Raw genomic sequence first — 10,731 nt, 5'->3', positions numbered from 1 at the left:
CAGGTAACAGGAAAGCCCGCGAACTTTGATTCAATTCTGTTTGCGCATGGAGCCGATCAGCACAGTGACCACGCAGAGCTCATCAGCACAGTAACAATGCAGTTGAGAATCGAAAGAAGAGACCAGCCTGGACCGACAGAGTATCTGATCTGATCACATATGGGAGAGGATTCATGTAACAGAATCCGTTCGAAAAGACGAAATGAAAAATATTTGAAGAATTCAAGTCTATGACGGGAAAAGGTCACAGCAGATTCGTGGCAGTGCAGAGTAAAAGTTAAGGAGTCAGAAGGCTACCAGAAACCAGAGAGCAACGGAGGTCTGGTCAGGCCGAAACTGCCTCTTCTATGCTGAGCTGCATGCCAATTTAGGGGCTGCGCACCGTACTCACCCTGGCGTGGATTCAGAGGTCGGGTTGTATAACAACCGGGCTGAGGTTCGCGGAGGGGAAGATGAGGAGAGAGAAAGAGAGAAGAGCTTGCTGATAGCACACAGCACTCCATTATTCCACGCCAGGAGCTTTTTGTGACCCAGAATTACCGTCCAGCCTCCAAGCCACAAGCCAGCAGTGAAGCCATGAAGCGACTCTGGTGGTGTCCTTTGTAAATATTATGATTGCTCTTGGGTACTAAAGCTTTTGCAGAAGTTTGGAAGAGCCCTATTGGTCCCTTGTATGACTTTTCACGCATGAATGTAGCAAGTATTCGGAATCATAGCTCAAAGTCAGCCGGTATGCCCAGGTGACCTGGCATTCCAGAAACATACGTTTGCATCTGCGGTGGTATTCTCACTTTATCATTCATGTAACTGGTTGAAATCAGGACTTTAATAGGGGGATGATGCGTTTTCCTACTGGGCAGCCGCTTAATCTCCTTGTCGTAGCAAAGCGAGGGAGGGAGGAAATGATAGCGCTGAGTTTCTCAGTTTGGAGCAGAATCTTCCCAGGTACAGGCCACGATCATACCAAGTGATCTTACATGATAGCAGCCATGGTGGGGGAGAGGGGAAAGAAGGGGTTTGGGGTTTGCTGGTTCTTTAAAGGAACAGGCATAATAGATTGTGTTTGAATGCTGGAGAAGTCAACGAAGCCTTACCATGACGATGGCAGCTTATTTGGATGCCTGACCTGCGACTGTGAGATCTGCAACACCAGAGCCACAGGCACTCAATATAAACGATCCAAATGCGACTTGTAGTGAATCACATGCTTGTAAGGTGGATATGTTTATTCATGTGAAAGTACAAGCATGTTCTGTAAAATGTATTTTTTACATACTTCTCTCCCTCTTTTCCTCCCCCATGCAGCGCACAGTGGGCCGCTCCCTAGCATCCGAAGGCTAGTAGCGAGGGGAAGGCAGAGAAAGCAGATAACGGATTAAAACATGACGTTCAGAAATGAGTGGAGATGTACGCTAGCAAAGTACAGGAAAGGTCAGTGATGGGAGGATAGGAGAGACGCTCGAGATAGAGGAGTAGGCAGAAGATCAGTGTGGAGGGATGCTATGCTGCAGTGCTGCGTGCTCATGATATCCATGGTGTGATCTTCAGGAAGAGCAGCGGGCTTACAGAGTGCACTGCAGCCCATGTTCAACACCCTCAAGCTCCCCACGTTCCATATCTCCCTCACCAGACGTGAAGAACACATGTGGGAAGCTTCTGCACTCGCCCACTCATCCCCCTGGACAGTCCACAAAGTGTCATTACTTGAAATGAGCTTAATGGCCTTTTCCTTCCCCTATCCTCTCCCAAAGCAGCAGAGGGATACCTTGATAATCTCTGCCTCTTTTTATAATTACTTTTAATAAGAATACATCCAAAGGGAGGTGGCTTGCTACGGAATGATTTTAGAAAGAATACATGATTTTTAAACAATACGATACTTTTAAAAAATACATTTTAATTAACTGACTATTCTCTCAGCAGCTGTAAGTAAGGGAAGGGTGGGTTGCTTACGGAATGAGTAATCAAGGAGGGTTCATCAAGGGGAAAAACCACATCACACCGTCCTGCCAGTGCCTCAGAGTTCTGATTGCTGTCCAGAGCGGTCAGTGGTGCACTGTGGGATACCTCCCGGAGGCCAATAACGTCAATTTCCGTCCACACTAACACTATTCCGAAGTTGCAATATCGATTTTAGCGCTACTCCTCTCATCGAGGTGGAGTACAAAAATCGATTTAAAGAGTCCTTTATATCGATATAAAGGGCGTTGTAGTGTGGACGGGTACAGCGTTAAATCGATTTAACTCTCTTTAAATAGATTTAAACGCGTAGTGTAGACCAGGCCAAAGATGCAGAATTAAGATTACACTGAGAACCATAGCTCAGAATCTACTGTTATTTTGTCTACAGTTCAGAGGCTTGCAGTGGGCTTCAGGGGAACACACATATTTTTGAACTGGTGGAGACTGCTGCTAAGCAACAGTTTGACTTGACCAGTAATAATAGAGTAAGCTTTGGCTTGAGCGTGGCCCGGTGTTTACAAACCAGGAGTGGTTTGGCTTGAATTGGGTTTGTGTCTGCAAATTGTCCACAGAAGCTTTTTGCAATGTTTTTGTGGATACCCACAGATGTTTTCAGGCTACAGTTTGGGTGTATTTCAACTTTGAACCTGATTCCTCAGGATATGTCCTATCAGGAAAATTGCATGGCATTTGACCTACATTCCTGACTGGTTGAGCCTACCCCATGTGAACAAGAGTGTCAGGTCAGCTCAGATGAAGCCATCTTCAACTGGTTTCTCAGAGACAGTGGCTGCATTTCGTCTCACCTCTCTGATCCACCTGGAAAGGTCAGGAAGAAAATCCCCCTCTAGTCCTAGCTCCTGAGTCTATGACTTTGGCTAGCATTTATTACATTCTGTAATGCCTCTGGGAACTGTCTTCATTTTTATTTTATATTTGAATTGGCACAAGTATCTCCTAGTTTTGCATGAGGCAATGTATTAGCTTCATCATTCATATCCAAGTTCTTGTATGTCATCTGCCTGAGGTCGGCAGTGAATATAGGATTTTTGCAATGGAGGTGGATGGGAGTGGTAAGCAAATAAGCAAACTATGCTCATGAGTGGCATGCAAATTAGCTGATTCTTTATGAGCAGCAGTGAACAATATCTAATGGTTTACCCAAATAATAATTCTCTAGGATCTGGCTCTCACAAACCAATCACATGTTTTGAGCTTGTTGGTGTCTCGGTCCAATTCTCAATGAATAAACAGAAAAGTTAGTTCAGTGAGATGGTCCTCAAACATTGTAATGCACTGACAGTTTTTCAGGTGTGGCCTCTCCTCTGAGGTGTGGCCCAAGCCTCTTGCCTGGCGCTTGCTTCTTGGAGTGGCTTCTCCCCTCTCCTCGTATGGGTTGGCTCCTGGGTTCTTTTTTGTGACACCTGGTGCCTCCAACTGACATGACTCCTCACTGTGCCCCGAGACACAGAGTGCTGTCCTTTGCAGGGCCGGCTGCAGGCACCAGCTTAGCAAGCAGGTGCCTGGGGTGGCACGTTCAGGTATTCGGTGGCAATTCAGCACAGGGTCCCTCACTCCCGCTCAGAGTGAAGGACTCTCCTGCTGAATTGCCGCAGATCACAATCACAACTTTCTTTTTCTTTTTTTTTTTTTTGGCTGCTTGGGGCGGCAAAACCCCTGGAGCCAGCCCTGGTCCTTTGGGAACCTGAACAAGGCTACCACTGCTGGCAAGGAGCATAAAACCTAGTACCCAGGAAACAGAGTGCAACAGCATGCATAAACCCCAGCAAAGAAAATGGCACACCTCAAAATACCAATATAGCAAAAGGGGGGCTTTCCTGGAAGCAGAAAAATAGGGTCTGGGTTAACTAACAAGTACTAAAACATCAATTCTCCACTTCCCAACACTCCTTACTTTTCCCAGCCCAGAGCTCACTCCCTGGCACTTTCCTAGGCGGGTGATATGCTGAGGATGAGTCTGGAGATGAGGGCTGCAGCAGCACTGTGAATGTTGGCCGCCTTAAACAAACTAAAGGAAAGGGTTCCTCTTTCTGGGCATTTGTTCCATTTGCTCTTGCCAACTGATCACCTACTGGCAAGAGCAAATGTTACAAATCCCCAGTTTTGCTAAAAAGGAGCTTGGGGGTGGGGAGGCAGCAGTGGGGCCCGGGCCAGCCTTGTATGTGGGTGGATGTGGGCTTCGGTGAGTGGCTCAGGCCAGGCCCACACAGGGGAATGGAGAAGGCCAGCTCTGCAAGGAGGGAAGGGACAAAGGTTGGGACCTGCCCCACACTGGGAAGGGGAGGGAGGGAGAGGAGCTTGTGAGAGAGCTCTGTGCTGTGCGGGGGTGAGTGGAGGGCTTAGTCCAGCATGGGGGCGGGGTTCGGTCCAGCTCCACACTGCATGGGGTAGTGGGGCCCCCTTGGTCTGGCGAGGTGCAGGGCAGGTTTGGGCAAGTCATCAGCTCAGCCAGCTCTGCCTGGGGGCAGGGGGAATATTGCTGCTCACCTGGTGCTTCCATGGGCTTCTGGCTGGGCTGGAGGCAGGGCCTCAGGGGGAAGAGGAGGAGGGGGTGGGGGAGAGGAAGAGCAAGGTGACATGGCCAGAGTTCCAACTGCTCCGGCACGGGCCCCCAAATAGTCCGGGATCCTTGGGAACAGCCCCTGTCAGCCTGTGCAGTAATCTGCCCCTGGCCTTGACTGACTCAGTAGTTGGTGCCAGGTCAGATCTTCACTAGTTTCTACCAGATCTCTCCTCAGGGCTGGAACTGCCTGACTCATGCACTAGATCCCACAGCAGTTCAAAGACGCCTTTTGTGGGGAGGGGAGTTAATCAGAGACTCGCTGAGCTGTTCTGCTTCCCCTTCAGCTCCCAAACTCAACGCTCAAAACTGAAACTAACCTAAGTCTCCCTTAGGCTCTGACTTAGGCTGTCCCCACCCACTGACAGGCTGAGCAGCACCCGCTTATCCTTGGCCCAGCAAACTGCTTGTCTATATCACAACAAGCAGAAGCCACCCTGTTGGCCTCAGCAGGGTTTTCTAATCCATTCTGTCTCCACCACTGACATCAAGCATGCTGGGAAATGGTGTTAGAAAGTTCTGGTAACCTTTTTTATTGTAGTCCATAGGGAAGGGCCCTTAGAGGCTCGGTCCTGAGTTCCAGGAGCTGGCAAACTCCAGACAAGGGTGTACAAGTAACCAAGAGTGGGGAATTTCCCCTGTAGCCATAGTTACAGAGAAAAGAGCAAATAACTTTAGCAATGTGACATATTGTACAATAATTTAGGTCACATATTGTACAGTAATGCATGAATTTCAGCATAGTATTGGATACAGCCTCTTTTTCTCGTCAGAATCTCAACAGAGGTGGTTCTTCGGAGGGATCTGACAGAGCACTGAGGGTAGCCTCACAGATAGGTCTGGGGAAAGTATTCCTTCTGCGTTGCTTGCTTCAGTTACAGTAGTTTACTTTGGAACTTAGGTTCCATATGGTAGTAAAAAAAAAGGGAAGGACTAAGAAAAAATACGGGATTCCCAGTTAATGTAGTCTTTGTCATCCAAACTGGAGTAACTCACAGTCAGTGATTTCCCTACACCCCACCTAAGGGGGGTGTACACCCCCCCTGAATTTCCCCAACCCCCCCACCCCCGAAGTTTTGTGAACTAGTTACATGCCAAACCTGGTGGCTGAACTTTGCGACTTTGTCCTCATTCACAACTATTTCACATTTGGGGACAATATATACCTTCAAGTCAATGGCAGTGCTATGGGTACCTGCATGGCCCCATAATATGCCAACATTTTTATGGCTGACTTAGAACAACGCTTCCTTAGCTTTCGTCCCTTAATGCCCCTACTCTACACTGATGACATCTTCATCATCTGGACCCATGGAAAGAAGCCCTTGAGGAATTCCACCATGAATTCAACAATTTCCATCCCACCCACTGCAATCTAGCTAGACCAATCCACCACAAGCGATCCATTCCTGACTAATTGATGATAATGCAAGTCTTACAAATACACCCCCATACTGAAACCTACTGACCACGCGAACGTTACCTTCATGCCTCCACTTTCACTCCATGAACACACATCGCACATGATTCCGTGGTCTAGAAGCCAAGCTTAAGATACAACCACATTTGCCTCAATCCCTCAGACAGAAACAACACCACATAAGATCTATCAAGCATCTAAAAACACAATCCCACACGTACTAGTGAAAAAACAGATTGACAGAGCCAGAAGAGTACCCAGAAGTCACCTACTACCAGAGCAGGCCCAACATAGAAAATAGTGCAAGAAGCCACTAGTCGTCATCTCAGCCTCAACTAAAACTTCTCTCAGGCATCATCAAGATCTACAACTATCCTGAAAGATGATCCTCACATCTCACAGATTTTGAGACCGACCTGTCCGTTGCTTAATATGCCCCCACGAAGCAATACCACCACAACCAACACAGAACAAAACACTAACCCAGGAACCTATCCTGCAACAAACCATGCCGAACTTGCGCACAATTAATCATACACCCGATAATCACGACCTAATCACATCATTCAACCATGCCACATGGCAATTCCCCGCACTCTACCTAATATAGATCCACCACGTGCCAGCAATGCCCCTGCCAAGGTACATGCCAAACCGACATCGCTATCAAAAGAATAAGGAGCCAAATCAGACGTCAAGAATCAAACATCAAACACATAGAGAATACTTAAACCTTTCGCTCGTTCAGAACAGATGTATAAGATGCAAGTTTTGCAACAGAAACTTCAAAAACAACCCAACGAGAACAGCTGAAACTGAATAAACGCAAACTAGAACAACACAATGTTAGGCTTAATAGAGACGGAATGGCTAGCCATTAACACACATGAATCTATTCCTCCCAGTTAATATCCTCACACCTCTGCAAATTGTCTTGAATGGGCACTCTGATTACACTACACAAAGTTTTTTCTCCGCTGTCGAGAATATCCATCTAATTAATTAGCCTCTAGATTGTTGGCAACTCCCATCTTCATTTCTCGTATAGTCTAATATATCCTCACTGTATGTCCATTCTATGCATCCGATAAGCGACTGTACTCACAAAAGCTATGCTCAATAAATGGTAGTCCAAGGGCAGCTCCACTTACATTTTTGCAGTGGCTGCGGGGATCGAGGGGCTGTGGAGCTGCAGGTGCACGGGGAATGCCGCGCTGGTACGTCCACATTTCAGCATCAGCGCTGCTTGGATGGTGCAATTGACATACCAGCGCGATGTGGCACATTCAGGGCACGGCTGTTATGGCATGTGAGCATCCAGCAGTATCTGCAACATCTTTAAAGAGCGTGGTGGAGTATGACAGGAGCGGGGGAAGATAGAGTGGTGAATTGGCAGCAGACACGTGACAGAGCTTCCCTGCGCTTGCAATTCAAAAGCAGGGCTGGGGTGATATACAGTAGCGTCGGGGAGACAGAGAGAGGGATTTGGAGCAGACAACTGTGTGACAGTCCCTGCCTTCAATTCGGCCATTCCCCCCACCCCTCTCATCAACTCCTTAAATGTAAAAGACTCTTCAGACCAGATAACAACTTCTCCCGCCCCCCCCCCCTCCGCGCCGTCCGCCCTTGTCCGTCAACAAACAGCTGAACATCTCAAAGCCGCTCGCATCCAACAGCTTGCAGGCAAAGGCCAGCTTGTTTGAGATGAGACCTCCCAGCTCAGACATTCGGTTTGTTGTATACAGGAATCGTGGGGATACCTCCCTAATACCCCTGGCAGCCAATAAACAGCGCTGATGATGTGCCACAACCTGAACAGCGCCTGCATCACCACGCTGGTTTGGCTACCCACACCGGACGCGAGGACCAGGTGACAGCCGCACAGTCTGCGAGTACAAGAAGTGCAGCACTGGCTGAGCTCTGTAATGGTGGACACCGAGAAGTTCAGCGCTGATACCCCCTCACACAGCACTAGCACATCTTTGAAAGTGTAGCGCAACGGCCAAGGTGGACGGCAAGCTAACCGTTCTTTTTGCTGATACATGACTATATATCTACGGCGGCTACATCGAACAGGCAAAGGGAATAATAGGCTACCATCTTATCACGTTTTGCAGCGCGTGGTAGTACAGCTGGGTCGAGCACACGTGTAAGGCCAGAACTGCAGTGGGCCACACTTGCAGGCATGTCGAAGCCTAGTGTGAGGTGGTAGGCACTTGTGGGCACACCAACAGAGCAACCATCATAATTCCCAATTTTTGGCCGCGTGGTTGCTTGGGTAAGGTCGAAAACGAATGGTGCCGGGCAGTCCGCTCTGTCCAACGACACCGTGGTGCATTCGCTGTTCCATTTCAACCGGTTGAGCCATTCGTTGGTAGCCGCGTGATTGCAAGTAAGAAATGGAGCCCAGACCTGCTGATGACTCTTGCTATGAATGTGCAGCACATCATCTCTGGCAGTTAGCTTATCCGTATGCTCCAAGGACAATGAGGAGTAGCTCAGATATGAAATAAATATGGGCAGCTCTTGACGGCGCCTGAACACTAAAGGCTCGTGGCAGTAATCCGGAATCGTGCTCAGCACCGGGAACACCGCCGTTTGGGTCTCGGGAAACAAACATGAGTGGTGGATCACATCGGTCATGCAAGGCTGGGAGACTAGCGGCTGCTGCAGAACTTTAGTGATGAAAAACCCACCGGATATCTCGACGAGTTGCCCAGGAAGCGAGGGAGCTCGGCAACCTTGTTGGTCTCGCCAGAATCTACGCGAGCAGTCTCACGCAACAGCAACTGGACTGAGGCAGCGAGAGGTAATATCCCTGTATCTTGCAGAAGAGAGGTATACGCGTAAGCGTGGTAAGACCGTAGCCGTCACCTGGACACACTAACGCGTCACCGGGCGCGCTCCAGGAGCCGACCCTGAGAAGAGTATTGGTGACGAGACGTTTACGGGTGCGAACACTCGACGGAGACGGCGTGCAACAATGACGTCAACGAGCGGACTTACGAGCTCGCGATCCGAATTGATAGGTGCAGGTTAATGAGGCAGGCGGGATAGCAACGGGGTGCGGGAGTTCATCTGACAGGGGAAGGAACGAATTTGCTACTTTTAAGTGGCACAGCTGCGAATGGGCTGGGTTCAAACCATGAATGAGAGTGGTTTGGGGGTCGAGAAGGGGAAATTCGACCGGGATTTGAGGACAGAGGGAAAGGCCGATACAGATTTGCAGGGGGAGGCGCCATTACATGTCGCATCCTGATACCAGAGAAACCTGGGGACCCGGGAAAGGTGCAGGTGCATTTCTGGATGCTTGCACTAAAGGGTTTCCTAAACTGTGAAGGGCAAGAAGAGTGGAGACATAATTCCGATTCTGGCTGACCACGCAATCACCAGCATCCGAGTACGTTATTCGGCAAAGGGTTATTTCTCTATGGTTCGCCAGGCGCTTGTCGGGATCACCGTGGCATTTCATCGCAATGACAGTTTTCACACGGAATGGCCTGTGAAAGTGTGCAATGATGCACGCAGCTCGAACAGAACTCGGCAGGTTCGAGGAAGCGGCAGGGCAGAGACTTAGGTCTAGTATCGTTCCAGACAGGAATATCACAGTGGGGGACGTCGAAAGTCCCATTGTGATCCTGGAACCCCGCTTACTCCGTTAATGCCTGGCTCAGAGAAACCGTATAACAGGGAGCTGGACAGGAGCAAAGGACCGTTCAACACGCAGGCGTGAGCTGGGCATCGAATGACTGTGATGTGTGGCTTGTGCGTTTTAAAGGCGGAGATGAGAAGTCTCACGGCAACAGACGTAGGGAAAAGCAGCACTCCCAGCGATGAGTAAACCGAGCATGCTGTAGTCCTCCATAAGATTTGTGAAGTGGAAGGGTGAGACCATCAGGACGATGTCCCCGAGGTTCAACGCAGGGGGGGGGGTGCCTCAGGAGGAGGGCGCAAGGTGGAAGTTTCGCCAAGGGCACGAAACATCCTTGCACCGGCCCTGACAGGACTGAGAGGAAGGTAATCTGGGTTGAGTTCTTGGCTCTTCTACAAGCTGGCTGTGTGACCTCTGGCCAGTTACTTACCGTCTTTGTGCTTCAGTGTACCCACTGGTAAAATGGGGATGTTGCTTACCTCGCAAGAGGGTTGTGCAGCTTAAGTCATTGAAATTCTGGAAGGTGTAGTGCCTCCAGGATACCACTCCAGAAAGTCAGATATGATGGAGAGACTGGGACAGAGGAGGAACAAAGGGGATAGAAAAGAAAAATCCCCAAGGTCAAAGTCACTGGTTTGCTCTGGCTCCTTTGTGCTGCTCAAAGCAGCCATACACTTCACTTAACACAGCTGGAGCTCCTCTGTGCCCAACCGTGGCTGAGGGAACAGCTCCCTTGGGGCCCAAAGGCAGCCAGTATAAATTAGAACAACCTTGCAGCTATTCTAATATATGCTGGAGACCAGACTGGTGCTTGGAACAGGGGAGCACAAAGGTAGCTTAAAGCCACCTATTCACCCTCCATCCTTAGCTGCTCTGAGCACTTGTTGGCCACAAGCCCTGTCTATGCAGTGGACCCTGGCAGGCAGCAACTGCTATTGAAAACCATGCCTAGAGGAATCCCTGTTGGGTAGAGAGTGCTCTTGAAGATCTTCCATGGGATGGTCTCTGCAAACTGTCTATAGCCTCTGAAGATGATATGGAGAGAAATTTCTTCTAGAGGAGCCAGTGTTGCTCTGTATCATTTACCGTGAGGCAAAACATGTCAGACAACTAGCT

At 49.2% G+C, this 10,731-nt stretch overlaps 1 long non-coding RNA gene across 1 annotated transcript in view; it reads right to left on the bottom strand.

Annotated features, from left to right (window-relative positions):
* Positions 1–10,315, bottom strand: part of LOC142045809 (uncharacterized) — a 46,358-nt gene extending 36,043 nt beyond the window's left edge. The window contains exon 1 of the long non-coding RNA XR_012654682.1: positions 10,095–10,315. This is a non-coding gene — a long non-coding RNA (uncharacterized LOC142045809). The remainder of the gene's footprint in view (positions 1–10,094) is intronic.
* Between the last annotated feature and the right edge of the window lie 416 nt (positions 10,316–10,731).

The sequence above is a fragment of the Chelonoidis abingdonii genome, chromosome 1, assembly GCF_003597395.2.
Source record: "Chelonoidis abingdonii isolate Lonesome George chromosome 1, CheloAbing_2.0, whole genome shotgun sequence".
Taxonomy (NCBI): Eukaryota; Metazoa; Chordata; order Testudines; family Testudinidae; genus Chelonoidis; species Chelonoidis abingdonii.
Note: the sequence above shows the minus strand (reverse complement) of the source record. Positions and strands in the feature narration are given on the sequence as shown.